The 14,445-nt window shown below is 45.3% G+C and overlaps 11 non-coding genes across 11 annotated transcripts; all 11 read right to left on the bottom strand.

Moving 5' to 3' along the window:
• Window positions 1–2,001: 2,001 nt before the first annotated feature.
• Window positions 2,002–2,194, bottom strand: LOC138654489 (U2 spliceosomal RNA). Its single transcript, XR_011316334.1, has one exon. It is a non-coding gene; the product is annotated as a U2 spliceosomal RNA (small nuclear RNA).
• A 977-nt stretch (window positions 2,195–3,171) lies between these two features.
• LOC138654488 (U2 spliceosomal RNA) lies at window positions 3,172–3,364 on the bottom strand. The gene has a single exon (XR_011316333.1). It is a non-coding gene; the product is annotated as a U2 spliceosomal RNA (small nuclear RNA).
• Window positions 3,365–4,341: 977 nt separating this feature from the next.
• On the bottom strand, window positions 4,342–4,534 carry LOC138654487 (U2 spliceosomal RNA). Its single transcript, XR_011316332.1, has one exon. It is a non-coding gene; the product is annotated as a U2 spliceosomal RNA (small nuclear RNA).
• A 977-nt stretch (window positions 4,535–5,511) lies between these two features.
• Window positions 5,512–5,704, bottom strand: LOC138654486 (U2 spliceosomal RNA). The gene has a single exon (XR_011316331.1). It is a non-coding gene; the product is annotated as a U2 spliceosomal RNA (small nuclear RNA).
• Window positions 5,705–6,681: 977 nt separating this feature from the next.
• On the bottom strand, window positions 6,682–6,874 carry LOC138654485 (U2 spliceosomal RNA). The gene has a single exon (XR_011316330.1). It is a non-coding gene; the product is annotated as a U2 spliceosomal RNA (small nuclear RNA).
• Window positions 6,875–7,859: 985 nt separating this feature from the next.
• On the bottom strand, window positions 7,860–8,052 carry LOC138654484 (U2 spliceosomal RNA). Its single transcript, XR_011316329.1, has one exon. It is a non-coding gene; the product is annotated as a U2 spliceosomal RNA (small nuclear RNA).
• A 977-nt stretch (window positions 8,053–9,029) lies between these two features.
• On the bottom strand, window positions 9,030–9,222 carry LOC138654483 (U2 spliceosomal RNA). Its single transcript, XR_011316328.1, has one exon. It is a non-coding gene; the product is annotated as a U2 spliceosomal RNA (small nuclear RNA).
• A 977-nt stretch (window positions 9,223–10,199) lies between these two features.
• LOC138654482 (U2 spliceosomal RNA) lies at window positions 10,200–10,392 on the bottom strand. Its single transcript, XR_011316327.1, has one exon. It is a non-coding gene; the product is annotated as a U2 spliceosomal RNA (small nuclear RNA).
• Window positions 10,393–11,369: 977 nt separating this feature from the next.
• Window positions 11,370–11,562, bottom strand: LOC138654481 (U2 spliceosomal RNA). Its single transcript, XR_011316326.1, has one exon. It is a non-coding gene; the product is annotated as a U2 spliceosomal RNA (small nuclear RNA).
• A 977-nt stretch (window positions 11,563–12,539) lies between these two features.
• Window positions 12,540–12,732, bottom strand: LOC138654480 (U2 spliceosomal RNA). The gene has a single exon (XR_011316325.1). It is a non-coding gene; the product is annotated as a U2 spliceosomal RNA (small nuclear RNA).
• Window positions 12,733–13,709: 977 nt separating this feature from the next.
• Window positions 13,710–13,902, bottom strand: LOC138654478 (U2 spliceosomal RNA). The gene has a single exon (XR_011316323.1). It is a non-coding gene; the product is annotated as a U2 spliceosomal RNA (small nuclear RNA).
• Between the last annotated feature and the right edge of the window lie 543 nt (window positions 13,903–14,445).

The raw sequence follows: 14,445 nt of genomic DNA, 5'->3' as shown, positions 1-14,445 counted from the left end.
GCTGGTTCCTGCCTTGGCACGGGTCTCTCAGCCGCCTCTGCATACGTACGGACTTTAGTCCTATGTGGGCATCCTCGGAACATATGTCCAACCTCCCCGCATAGGTTACAAGCCTTCTTTTGAGGGCAATCCTTCATGAAGTGTCCGAATTGACCACAATTGCTGCAGCGGAATGCCCTTCTTTCCACACAATTCCTTGGGTATGCCCCATCTTGCCACAGTTCCTGCAATACATAGGCATACCTGTGTAGAATAAGTAGCCACGGCTCTTCCCAATGGTGATGGTAGAGGGGGGATGTTCTGTTCCTCCAAAGCCCTCCGGATTTTTCTTCAGCCGCACCAGGAATTTCCGCTTGCCACACCAGAAACCAACGGCGTTTTTAACATTCCCTTGAAAGGTTACTTCATCGCAATAGCGACGCAAACAGGTTAAAATGTCCAGTACTTCCACAAAAGGATTTGGAAAGAAAACAATCATTTGTACCTCCTCTTGGACGAAAAGCAGGGAGAAGACCAGGCCCTCCAGTTCATCAGCAAAGATGTTGTCATTCACCTTTTGGACCAACTGCTGACAACAACCATGGCTCCTAAAGGTAATAGTATAAGTACCTTTCTGCTCATTGTCCTGAAAACAGAAGATGTCCTCTCTGCCGAACTCCAGGATCCCAAGAAGGACGGTGTTGCAAACGTAGCGGATTTCTTTCTCCTTCCGGAATCTCTCCAAGACCTCGATACGGACCGTGTTCCTCATCCGGGGTTCACCCGATGCAAAGGTAAGTGCAGCCGGCATCCTTCGAGAAAGAACTCCAGCTGTAAACACAAAAAAAAGGCTAGCGCCCTTTTAAGGCGATCGCAACTCGTTGCTCCGGACTAATCCTCTCTCCCTATAGCAGCAGGGGGGTGAAGCCCCTCCGAAGAGGAGCGATCCCCCCAGGCCGAGAGAGAGGGTACCGAAAGCACCCGACCTGACTACAATCTCACAGTTAAACTGATCGATCGCAGCCAAAAGGCCGAGAAGCGATGGCCTTGAAATGGTTGGCCATTTCAGACGCACCCAGGCCTACAACCGACACCCATTGTGGAGACCGAGCCAAAGATTGCCGCAAGGAAGACATTTTCAGAAACTCTGGATGCATTCTCAATGACAGTTCGGGGTGTGCTTGGGTTTTGGTCGGTTGTTTGGCTGTGTGTGTCTGTGTGTGCTCGTTGAAGCTGCGCCCAACGCGTTTTGAATCTGCATAACTCTGCCCACTTTGACACACCCACCATCCCCATTGTGACTGCAGGTGAAGGTTCCGTGCTAAGATTCTATCGACTGCAGGCAGCGCACCTGGTTGGTCAAAAGCATTAGAATACTCCTCACACAGGTGTATCTACAAGACACAAGACTAGCAGATTCGAGATCAGCACAGACACCAGTTTTCCTTTTTTTCAAATACCTATCATACACCGCATTTCAAAGTCGGTGGTCCACAAGAGGTAAACAATGTCTTCCAAAAGAATTCATGATCGGTGGTCACAAATGTGGTATGTATGGCAGAACTACTCATTGGATGCTTCAATTTAAATACCAAGTGCTGACAGCAGGCAGGGGCCTAATTCTGTAGATGGCACAGTATATTTGCTACACTGTAAGAAAGGCCTAATTCAGGCCTACATCTTAACACACCTGTGGCAGCAACCAGAAAGACTGAAAATTGATTGCCTGATTGATTGATTGATTGCCTATTGAATGCAATGCAATGCTTGACATACATACATACATACATAACATACATACATACATACATACATACATACATACATACAGAGGTGAAAGCAAGGCACACAAAATGTTGCAATTAGGCAAGTGAAATCGAGCAGCATGCTACATTTGGCAGCCAGCGGCATGTGAAATGTGCTTCCTTAACAACCCTGAAATAAATTCCCATCTAGGGTTCCAAGACAACTTGCTGTGCTGACTAATTTCCATTCAATCTGTTTTTAGAAACCGGATCAGAGAAGGAGTGCACTGTTCCCGGAGAGACTGCAATAGCGGGTCAATGCGTGGAGTGGACTGAGCAAGCTCCATTTCCAGCTCCCTGTTCCAAAAAGCCATTTAATATATGGTCCCCACATGGGGGACGTATCAGATATTAAACTGATAAGAACAGATACTACACTTGATCTTAGCCATAGGAGGCCGAGAAGCGATGGCCTGAAATGGTTGGCCATTTCAGACGCACCCAGGCCTACAACCGACACCCATTGTGGAGACCGAGCCAAAGATTGCCGCAAGGAAGACATTTTCAGAAACTCTGGATGCATTCTCAATGACAGTTCGGGTGTGCTTGGGTTTTGGTCGGTTGTTTGGCTGTGTGTGTCTGTGTGTGCTCGTTGAAGCTGCGCCCAACGCGTTTTGAATCTGCATAAACTCTGCCCACTTTGACACACCCACCATCCCCATTGTGACTGCAGGTGAAGGTTCCGTGCTAAGATTCTATCGACTGCAGCAGCGCACCTGGTTGGTCAAAAGCATTAGAATACTCCTCACACAGGTGTATCTACAAGACACAAGACTAGCAGATTCGAGATCAGCACAGACACCAGTTTTCCTTTTTTTCAAATACCTATCATACACCGCATTTCAAAGTCGGTGGTCCACAAGAGGTAAACAATGTCTTCCAAAAGAATTCATGATCGGTGGTCACAAATGTGGTATGTATGGCAGAACTACTCATTGGATGCTTCAATTTAAATACCAAGTGCTGACAGCAGGCAGGGGCCTAATTCTGTAGATGGCACAGTATATTTGCTACACTGTAAGAAAGGCCTAATTCAGGCCTACATCTTAACACACCTGTGGCAGCAACCAGGAAAGACTGAAAATTGATTGCCTGATTGATTGATTGATTGCCTATTGAATGCAATGCAATGCTTGACATACATACATACATACATACATACATACATACATACATACATACATACATACATACAGAGGTGAAAGCAAGGCACACAAAATGTTGCAATTAGGCAAGTGAAATCGAGCAGCATGCTACATTTGGCAGCCAGCGGCATGTGAAATGTGCTTCCTTAACAACCCTGAAATAAATTCCCATCTAGGGTTCCAAGACAACTTGCTGTGCTGACTAATTTCCATTCAATCTGTTTTTAGAAACCGGATCAGAGAAGGAGTGCACTGTTCCCGGAGAGACTGCAATAGCGGGTCAATGCGTGGAGTGGACTGAGCAAGCTCCATTTCCAGCTCCCTGTTCCAAAAAGCCATTTAATATATGGTCCCCACATGGGGGACGTATCAGATATTAAACTGATAAGAACAGATACTACACTTGATCTTAGCCATAGGAGGCCGAGAAGCGATGGCCTGAAATGGTTGGCCATTTCAGACGCACCCAGGCCTACAACCGACACCCATTGTGGAGACCGAGCCAAAGATTGCCGCAAGGAAGACATTTTCAGAAACTCTGGATGCATTCTCAATGACAGTTCGGGTGTGCTTGGGTTTTGGTCGGTTGTTTGGCTGTGTGTGTCTGTGTGTGCTCGTTGAAGCTGCGCCCAACGCGTTTTGAATCTGCATAACTCTGCCCACTTTGACACACCCACCATCCCCATTGTGACTGCAGGTGAAGGTTCCGTGCTAAGATTCTATCGACTGCAGGCAGCGCACCTGGTTGGTCAAAAGCATTAGAATACTCCTCACACAGGTGTATCTACAAGACACAAGACTAGCAGATTCGAGATCAGCACAGACACCAGTTTTCCTTTTTTTCAAATACCTATCATACACCGCATTTCAAAGTCGGTGGTCCACAAGAGGTAAACAATGTCTTCCAAAAGAATTCATGATCGGTGGTCACAAATGTGGTATGTATGGCAGAACTACTCATTGGATGCTTCAATTTAAATACCAAGTGCTGACAGCAGGCAGGGGCCTAATTCTGTAGATGGCACAGTATATTTGCTACACTGTAAGAAAGGCCTAATTCAGGCCTACATCTTAACACACCTGTGGCAGCAACCAGGAAAGACTGAAAATTGATTGCCTGATTGATTGATTGATTGCCTATTGAATGCAATGCAATGCTTGACATACATACATACATACATACATACATACATACATACATACATACATACATACATACAGAGGTGAAAGCAAGGCACACAAAATGTTGCAATTAGGCAAGTGAAATCGAGCAGCATGCTACATTTGGCAGCCAGCGGCATGTGAAATGTGCTTCCTTAACAACCCTGAAATAAATTCCCATCTAGGGTTCCAAGACAACTTGCTGTGCTGACTAATTTCCATTCAATCTGTTTTTAGAAACCGGATCAGAGAAGGAGTGCACTGTTCCCGGAGAGACTGCAATAGCGGGTCAATGCGTGGAGTGGACTGAGCAAGCTCCATTTCCAGCTCCCTGTTCCAAAAAGCCATTTAATATATGGTCCCCACATGGGGGACGTATCAGATATTAAACTGATAAGAACAGATACTACACTTGATCTTAGCCATAGGAGGCCGAGAAGCGATGGCCTGAAATGGTTGGCCATTTCAGACGCACCCAGGCCTACAACCGACACCCATTGTGGAGACCGAGCCAAAGATTGCCGCAAGGAAGACATTTTCAGAAACTCTGGATGCATTCTCAATGACAGTTCGGGTGTGCTTGGGTTTTGGTCGGTTGTTTGGCTGTGTGTGTCTGTGTGTGCTCGTTGAAGCTGCGCCCAACGCGTTTTGAATCTGCATAACTCTGCCCACTTTGACACACCCACCATCCCCATTGTGACTGCAGGTGAAGGTTCCGTGCTAAGATTCTATCGACTGCAGGCAGCGCACCTGGTTGGTCAAAAGCATTAGAATACTCCTCACACAGGTGTATCTACAAGACACAAGACTAGCAGATTCGAGATCAGCACAGACACCAGTTTTCCTTTTTTTCAAATACCTATCATACACCGCATTTCAAAGTCGGTGGTCCACAAGAGGTAAACAATGTCTTCCAAAAGAATTCATGATCGGTGGTCACAAATGTGGTATGTATGGCAGAACTACTCATTGGATGCTTCAATTTAAATACCAAGTGCTGACAGCAGGCAGGGGCCTAATTCTGTAGATGGCACAGTATATTTGCTACACTGTAAGAAAGGCCTAATTCAGGCCTACATCTTAACACACCTGTGGCAGCAACCAGGAAAGACTGAAAATTGATTGCCTGATTGATTGATTGATTGCCTATTGAATGCAATGCAATGCTTGACATACATACATACATACATACATACATACATACATACATACATACATACATACATACAGAGGTGAAAGCAAGGCACACAAAATGTTGCAATTAGGCAAGTGAAATCGAGCAGCATGCTACATTTGGCAGCCAGCGGCATGTGAAATGTGCTTCCTTAACAACCCTGAAATAAATTCCCATCTAGGGTTCCAAGACAACTTGCTGTGCTGACTAATTTCCATTCAATCTGTTTTTAGAAACCGGATCAGAGAAGGAGTGCACTGTTCCCGGAGAGACTGCAATAGCGGGTCAATGCGTGGAGTGGACTGAGCAAGCTCCATTTCCAGCTCCCTGTTCCAAAAAGCCATTTAATATATGGTCCCCACATGGGGGACGTATCAGATATTAAACTGATAAGAACAGATACTACACTTGATCTTAGCCATAGGAGGCCGAGAAGCGATGGCCTGAAATGGTTGGCCATTTCAGACGCACCCAGGCCTACAACCGACACCCATTGTGGAGACCGAGCCAAAGATTGCCGCAAGGAAGACATTTTCAGAAACTCTGGATGCATTCTCAATGACAGTTCGGGTGTGCTTGGGTTTTGGTCGGTTGTTTGGCTGTGTGTGTCTGTGTGTGCTCGTTGAAGCTGCGCCCAACGCGTTTTGAATCTGCATAACTCTGCCCACTTTGACACACCCACCATCCCCATTGTGACTGCAGGTGAAGGTTCCGTGCTAAGATTCTATCGACTGCAGGCAGCGCACCTGGTTGGTCAAAAGCATTAGAATACTCCTCACACAGGTGTATCTACAAGACACAAGACTAGCAGATTCGAGATCAGCACAGACACCAGTTTTCCTTTTTTTCAAATACCTATCATACACCGCATTTCAAAGTCGGTGGTCCACAAGAGGTAAACAATGTCTTCCAAAAGAATTCATGATCGGTGGTCACAAATGTGGTATGTATGGCAGAACTACTCATTGGATGCTTCAATTTAAATACCAAGTGCTGACAGCAGGCAGGGGCCTAATTCTGTAGATGGCACAGTATATTTGCTACACTGTAAGAAAGGCCTAATTCAGGCCTACATCTTAACACACCTGTGGCAGCAACCAGGAAAGACTGAAAATTGATTGCCTGATTGATTGATTGATTGCCTATTGAATGCAATGCAATGCTTGACATACATACATACATACATACATACATACATACATACATACATACATACATACATACAGAGGTGAAAGCAAGGCACACAAAATGTTGCAATTAGGCAAGTGAAATCGAGCAGCATGCTACATTTGGCAGCCAGCGGCATGTGAAATGTGCTTCCTTAACAACCCTGAAATAAATTCCCATCTAGGGTTCCAAGACAACTTGCTGTGCTGACTAATTTCCATTCAATCTGTTTTTAGAAACCGGATCAGAGAAGGAGTGCACTGTTCCCGGAGAGACTGCAATAGCGGGTCAATGCGTGGAGTGGACTGAGCAAGCTCCATTTCCAGCTCCCTGTTCCAAAAAGCCATTTAATATATGGTCCCCACATGGGGGACGTATCAGATATTAAACTGATAAGAACAGATACTACACTTGATCTTAGCCATAGGAGGCCGAGAAGCGATGGCCTGAAATGGTTGGCCATTTCAGACGCACCCAGGCCTACAACCGACACCCATTGTGGAGACCGAGCCAAAGATTGCCGCAAGGAAGACATTTTCAGAAACTCTGGATGCATTCTCAATGACAGTTCGGGTGTGCTTGGGTTTTGGTCGGTTGTTTGGCTGTGTGTGTCTGTGTGTGCTCGTTGAAGCTGCGCCCAACGCGTTTTGAATCTGCATAACTCTGCCCACTTTGACACACCCACCATCCCCATTGTGACTGCAGGTGAAGGTTCCGTGCTAAGATTCTATCGACTGCAGGCAGCGCACCTGGTTGGTCAAAAGCATTAGAATACTCCTCACACAGGTGTATCTACAAGACACAAGACTAGCAGATTCGAGATCAGCACAGACACCAGTTTTCCTTTTTTTCAAATACCTATCATACACCGCATTTCAAAGTCGGTGGTCCACAAGAGGTAAACAATGTCTTCCAAAAGAATTCATGATCGGTGGTCACAAATGTGGTATGTATGGCAGAACTACTCATTGGATGCTTCAATTTAAATACCAAGTGCTGACAGCAGGCAGGGGCCTAATTCTGTAGATGGCACAGTATATTTGCTACACTGTAAGAAAGGCCTAATTCAGGCCTACATCTTAACACACCTGTGGCAGCAACCAGGAAAGACTGAAAATTGATTGCCTGATTGATTGATTGATTGCCTATTGAATGCAATGCAATGCTTGACATACATACATACATACATACATACATACATACATACATACATACATACATACATACATACATACAGAGGTGAAAGCAAGGCACACAAAATGTTGCAATTAGGCAAGTGAAATCGAGCAGCATGCTACATTTGGCAGCCAGCGGCATGTGAAATGTGCTTCCTTAACAACCCTGAAATAAATTCCCATCTAGGGTTCCAAGACAACTTGCTGTGCTGACTAATTTCCATTCAATCTGTTTTTAGAAACCGGATCAGAGAAGGAGTGCACTGTTCCCGGAGAGACTGCAATAGCGGGTCAATGCGTGGAGTGGACTGAGCAAGCTCCATTTCCAGCTCCCTGTTCCAAAAAGCCATTTAATATATGGTCCCCACATGGGGGACGTATCAGATATTAAACTGATAAGAACAGATACTACACTTGATCTTAGCCATAGGAGGCCGAGAAGCGATGGCCTGAAATGGTTGGCCATTTCAGACGCACCCAGGCCTACAACCGACACCCATTGTGGAGACCGAGCCAAAGATTGCCGCAAGGAAGACATTTTCAGAAACTCTGGATGCATTCTCAATGACAGTTCGGGTGTGCTTGGGTTTTGGTCGGTTGTTTGGCTGTGTGTGTCTGTGTGTGCTCGTTGAAGCTGCGCCCAACGCGTTTTGAATCTGCATAACTCTGCCCACTTTGACACACCCACCATCCCCATTGTGACTGCAGGTGAAGGTTCCGTGCTAAGATTCTATCGACTGCAGGCAGCGCACCTGGTTGGTCAAAAGCATTAGAATACTCCTCACACAGGTGTATCTACAAGACACAAGACTAGCAGATTCGAGATCAGCACAGACACCAGTTTTCCTTTTTTTCAAATACCTATCATACACCGCATTTCAAAGTCGGTGGTCCACAAGAGGTAAACAATGTCTTCCAAAAGAATTCATGATCGGTGGTCACAAATGTGGTATGTATGGCAGAACTACTCATTGGATGCTTCAATTTAAATACCAAGTGCTGACAGCAGGCAGGGGCCTAATTCTGTAGATGGCACAGTATATTTGCTACACTGTAAGAAAGGCCTAATTCAGGCCTACATCTTAACACACCTGTGGCAGCAACCAGGAAAGACTGAAAATTGATTGCCTGATTGATTGATTGATTGCCTATTGAATGCAATGCAATGCTTGACATACATACATACATACATACATACATACATACATACATACATACATACATACATACAGAGGTGAAAGCAAGGCACACAAAATGTTGCAATTAGGCAAGTGAAATCGAGCAGCATGCTACATTTGGCAGCCAGCGGCATGTGAAATGTGCTTCCTTAACAACCCTGAAATAAATTCCCATCTAGGGTTCCAAGACAACTTGCTGTGCTGACTAATTTCCATTCAATCTGTTTTTAGAAACCGGATCAGAGAAGGAGTGCACTGTTCCCGGAGAGACTGCAATAGCGGGTCAATGCGTGGAGTGGACTGAGCAAGCTCCATTTCCAGCTCCCTGTTCCAAAAAGCCATTTAATATATGGTCCCCACATGGGGGACGTATCAGATATTAAACTGATAAGAACAGATACTACACTTGATCTTAGCCATAGGAGGCCGAGAAGCGATGGCCTGAAATGGTTGGCCATTTCAGACGCACCCAGGCCTACAACCGACACCCATTGTGGAGACCGAGCCAAAGATTGCCGCAAGGAAGACATTTTCAGAAACTCTGGATGCATTCTCAATGACAGTTCGGGTGTGCTTGGGTTTTGGTCGGTTGTTTGGCTGTGTGTGTCTGTGTGTGCTCGTTGAAGCTGCGCCCAACGCGTTTTGAATCTGCATAACTCTGCCCACTTTGACACACCCACCATCCCCATTGTGACTGCAGGTGAAGGTTCCGTGCTAAGATTCTATCGACTGCAGGCAGCGCACCTGGTTGGTCAAAAGCATTAGAATACTCCTCACACAGGTGTATCTACAAGACACAAGACTAGCAGATTCGAGATCAGCACAGACACCAGTTTTCCTTTTTTTCAAATACCTATCATACACCGCATTTCAAAGTCGGTGGTCCACAAGAGGTAAACAATGTCTTCCAAAAGAATTCATGATCGGTGGTCACAAATGTGGTATGTATGGCAGAACTACTCATTGGATGCTTCAATTTAAATACCAAGTGCTGACAGCAGGCAGGGGCCTAATTCTGTAGATGGCACAGTATATTTGCTACACTGTAAGAAAGGCCTAATTCAGGCCTACATCTTAACACACCTGTGGCAGCAACCAGGAAAGACTGAAAATTGATTGCCTGATTGATTGATTGATTGCCTATTGAATGCAATGCAATGCTTGACATACATACATACATACATACATACATACATACATACATACATACATACATACATACAGAGGTGAAAGCAAGGCACACAAAATGTTGCAATTAGGCAAGTGAAATCGAGCAGCATGCTACATTTGGCAGCCAGCGGCATGTGAAATGTGCTTCCTTAACAACCCTGAAATAAATTCCCATCTAGGGTTCCAAGACAACTTGCTGTGCTGACTAATTTCCATTCAATCTGTTTTTAGAAACCGGATCAGAGAAGGAGTGCACTGTTCCCGGAGAGACTGCAATAGCGGGTCAATGCGTGGAGTGGACTGAGCAAGCTCCATTTCCAGCTCCCTGTTCCAAAAAGCCATTTAATATATGGTCCCCACATGGGGGACGTATCAGATATTAAACTGATAAGAACAGATACTACACTTGATCTTAGCCATAGGAGGCCGAGAAGCGATGGCCTGAAATGGTTGGCCATTTCAGACGCACCCAGGCCTACAACCGACACCCATTGTGGAGACCGAGCCAAAGATTGCCGCAAGGAAGACATTTTCAGAAACTCTGGATGCATTCTCAATGACAGTTCGGGTGTGCTTGGGTTTTGGTCGGTTGTTTGGCTGTGTGTGTCTGTGTGTGCTCGTTGAAGCTGCGCCCAACGCGTTTTGAATCTGCATAACTCTGCCCACTTTGACACACCCACCATCCCCATTGTGACTGCAGGTGAAGGTTCCGTGCTAAGATTCTATCGACTGCAGGCAGCGCACCTGGTTGGTCAAAAGCATTAGAATACTCCTCACACAGGTGTATCTACAAGACACAAGACTAGCAGATTCGAGATCAGCACAGACACCAGTTTTCCTTTTTTTCAAATACCTATCATACACCGCATTTCAAAGTCGGTGGTCCACAAGAGGTAAACAATGTCTTCCAAAAGAATTCATGATCGGTGGTCACAAATGTGGTATGTATGGCAGAACTACTCATTGGATGCTTCAATTTAAATACCAAGTGCTGACAGCAGGCAGGGGCCTAATTCTGTAGATGGCACAGTATATTTGCTACACTGTAAGAAAGGCCTAATTCAGGCCTACATCTTAACACACCTGTGGCAGCAACCAGGAAAGACTGAAAATTGATTGCCTGATTGATTGATTGATTGCCTATTGAATGCAATGCAATGCTTGACATACATACATACATACATACATACATACATACATACATACATACATACATACATACAGAGGTGAAAGCAAGGCACACAAAATGTTGCAATTAGGCAAGTGAAATCGAGCAGCATGCTACATTTGGCAGCCAGCGGCATGTGAAATGTGCTTCCTTAACAACCCTGAAATAAATTCCCATCTAGGGTTCCAAGACAACTTGCTGTGCTGACTAATTTCCATTCAATCTGTTTTTAGAAACCGGATCAGAGAAGGAGTGCACTGTTCCCGGAGAGACTGCAATAGCGGGTCAATGCGTGGAGTGGACTGAGCAAGCTCCATTTCCAGCTCCCTGTTCCAAAAAGCCATTTAATATATGGTCCCCACATGGGGGACGTATCAGATATTAAACTGATAAGAACAGATACTACACTTGATCTTAGCCATAGGAGGCCGAGAAGCGATGGCCTGAAATGGTTGGCCATTTCAGACGCACCCAGGCCTACAACCGACACCCATTGTGGAGACCGAGCCAAAGATTGCCGCAAGGAAGACATTTTCAGAAACTCTGGATGCATTCTCAATGACAGTTCGGGTGTGCTTGGGTTTTGGTCGGTTGTTTGGCTGTGTGTGTCTGTGTGTGCTCGTTGAAGCTGCGCCCAACGCGTTTTGAATCTGCATAACTCTGCCCACTTTGACACACCCACCATCCCCATTGTGACTGCAGGTGAAGGTTCCGTGCTAAGATTCTATCGACTGCAGGCAGCGCACCTGGTTGGTCAAAAGCATTAGAATACTCCTCACACAGGTGTATCTACAAGACACAAGACTAGCAGATTCGAGATCAGCACAGACACCAGTTTTCCTTTTTTTCAAATACCTATCATACACCGCATTTCAAAGTCGGTGGTCCACAAGAGGTAAACAATGTCTTCCAAAAGAATTCATGATCGGTGGTCACAAATGTGGTATGTATGGCAGAACTACTCATTGGATGCTTCAATTTAAATACCAAGTGCTGACAGCAGGCAGGGGCCTAATTCTGTAGATGGCACAGTATATTTGCTACACTGTAAGAAAGGCCTAATTCAGGCCTACATCTTAACACACCTGTGGCAGCAACCAGGAAAGACTGAAAATTGATTGCCTGATTGATTGATTGATTGCCTATTGAATGCAATGCAATGCTTGACATACATACATACATACATACATACATACATACATACATACATACATACATACATACAGAGGTGAAAGCAAGGCACACAAAATGTTGCAATTAGGCAAGTGAAATCGAGCAGCATGCTACATTTGGCAGCCAGCGGCATGTGAAATGTGCTTCCTTAACAACCCTGAAATAAATTCCCATCTAGGGTTCCAAGACAACTTGCTGTGCTGACTAATTTCCATTCAATCTGTTTTTAGAAACCGGATCAGAGAAGGAGTGCACTGTTCCCGGAGAGACTGCAATAGCGGGTCAATGCGTGGAGTGGACTGAGCAAGCTCCATTTCCAGCTCCCTGTTCCAAAAAGCCATTTAATATATGGTCCCCACATGGGGGACGTATCAGATATTAAACTGATAAGAACAGATACTACACTTGATCTTAGCCATAGGAGGCCGAGAAGCGATGGCCTGAAATGGTTGGCCATTTCAGACGCACCCAGGCCTACAACCGACACCCATTGTGGAGACCGAGCCAAAGATTGCCGCAAGGAAGACATTTTCAGAAACTCTGGATGCATTCTCAATGACAGTTCGGGTGTGCTTGGGTTTTGGTCGGTTGTTTGGCTGTGTGTGTCTGTGTGTGCTCGTTGAAGCTGCGCCCAACGCGTTTTGAATCTGCATAACTCTGCCCACTTTGACACACCCACCATCCCCATTGTGACTGCAGGTGAAGGTTCCGTGCTAAGATTCTATCGACTGCAGGCAGCGCACCTGGTTGGTCAAAAGCATTAGAATACTCCTCACACAGGTGTATCTACAAGACACAAGACTAGCAGATTCGAGATCAGCACAGACACCAGTTTTCCTTTTTTTCAAATACCTATCATACACCGCATTTCAAAGTCGGTGGTCCACAAGAGGTAAACAATGTCTTCCAAAAGAATTCATGATCGGTGGTCACAAATGTGGTATGTATGGCAGAACTACTCATTGGATGCTTCAATTTAAATACCAAGTGCTGACAGCAGGCAGGGGCCTAATTCTGTAGATGGCACAGTATATTTGCTACACTGTAAGAAAGGCCTAATTCAGGCCTACATCTTAACACACCTGTGGCAGCAACCAGGAAAGACTGAAAATTGATTGCCTGATTGATTGATTGATTGCCTATTGAATGCAATGCAATGCTTGACATACATACATACATACATACATACATACATACATACATACATACATACATACATACAGAGGTGAAAGCAAGGCACACAAAATGTTGCAATTAGGCAAGTGAAATCGAGCAGCATGCTACATTTGGCAGCCAGCGGCATGTGAAATGTGCTTCCTTAACAACCCTGAAATAAATTCCCATCTAGGGTTCCAAGACAACTTGCTGTGCTGACTAATTTCCATTCAATCTGTTTTTAGAAACCGGATCAGAGAAGGAGTGCACTGTTCCCGGAGAGACTGCAATAGCGGGTCAATGCGTGGAGTGGACTGAGCAAGCTCCATTTCCAGCTCCCTGTTCCAAAAAGCCATTTAATATATGGTCCCCACATGGGGGACGTATCAGATATTAAACTGATAAGAACAGATACTACACTTGATCTTAGCCATAGGAGGCCGAGAAGCGATGGCCTGAAATGGTTGGCCATTTCAGACGCACCCAGGCCTACAACCGACACCCATTGTGGAGACCGAGCCAAAGATTGCCGCAAGGAAGACATTTTCAGAAACTCTGGATGCATTCTCAATGACAGTTCGGGTGTGCTTGGGTTTTGGTCGGTTGTTTGGCTGTGTGTGTCTGTGTGTGCTCGTTGAAGCTGCGCCCAACGCGTTTTGAATCTGCATAACTCTGCCCACTTTGACACACCCACCATCCCCATTGTGACTGCAGGTGAAGGTTCCGTGCTAAGATTCTATCGACTGCAGGCAGCGCACCTGGTTGGTCAAAAGCATTAGAATACTCCTCACACAGGTGTATCTACAAGACACAAGACTAGCAGATTCGAGATCAGCACAGACACCAGTTTTCCTTTTTTTCAAATACCTATCATACACCGCATTTCAAAGTCGGTGGTCCACAAGAGGTAAACAATGTCTTCCAAAAGAATTCATGATCGGTGGTCACAAATGTGGTATGTATGGCAGAACTACTCATTGGATGCTTCAATTTAA

This window comes from Ranitomeya imitator, unplaced genomic scaffold, assembly GCF_032444005.1.
Source record: "Ranitomeya imitator isolate aRanImi1 unplaced genomic scaffold, aRanImi1.pri SCAFFOLD_1487, whole genome shotgun sequence".
Classification (NCBI taxonomy): Eukaryota; Metazoa; Chordata; class Amphibia; order Anura; family Dendrobatidae; genus Ranitomeya; species Ranitomeya imitator.
This window is presented reverse-complemented; position numbering and strand designations above follow the sequence as displayed.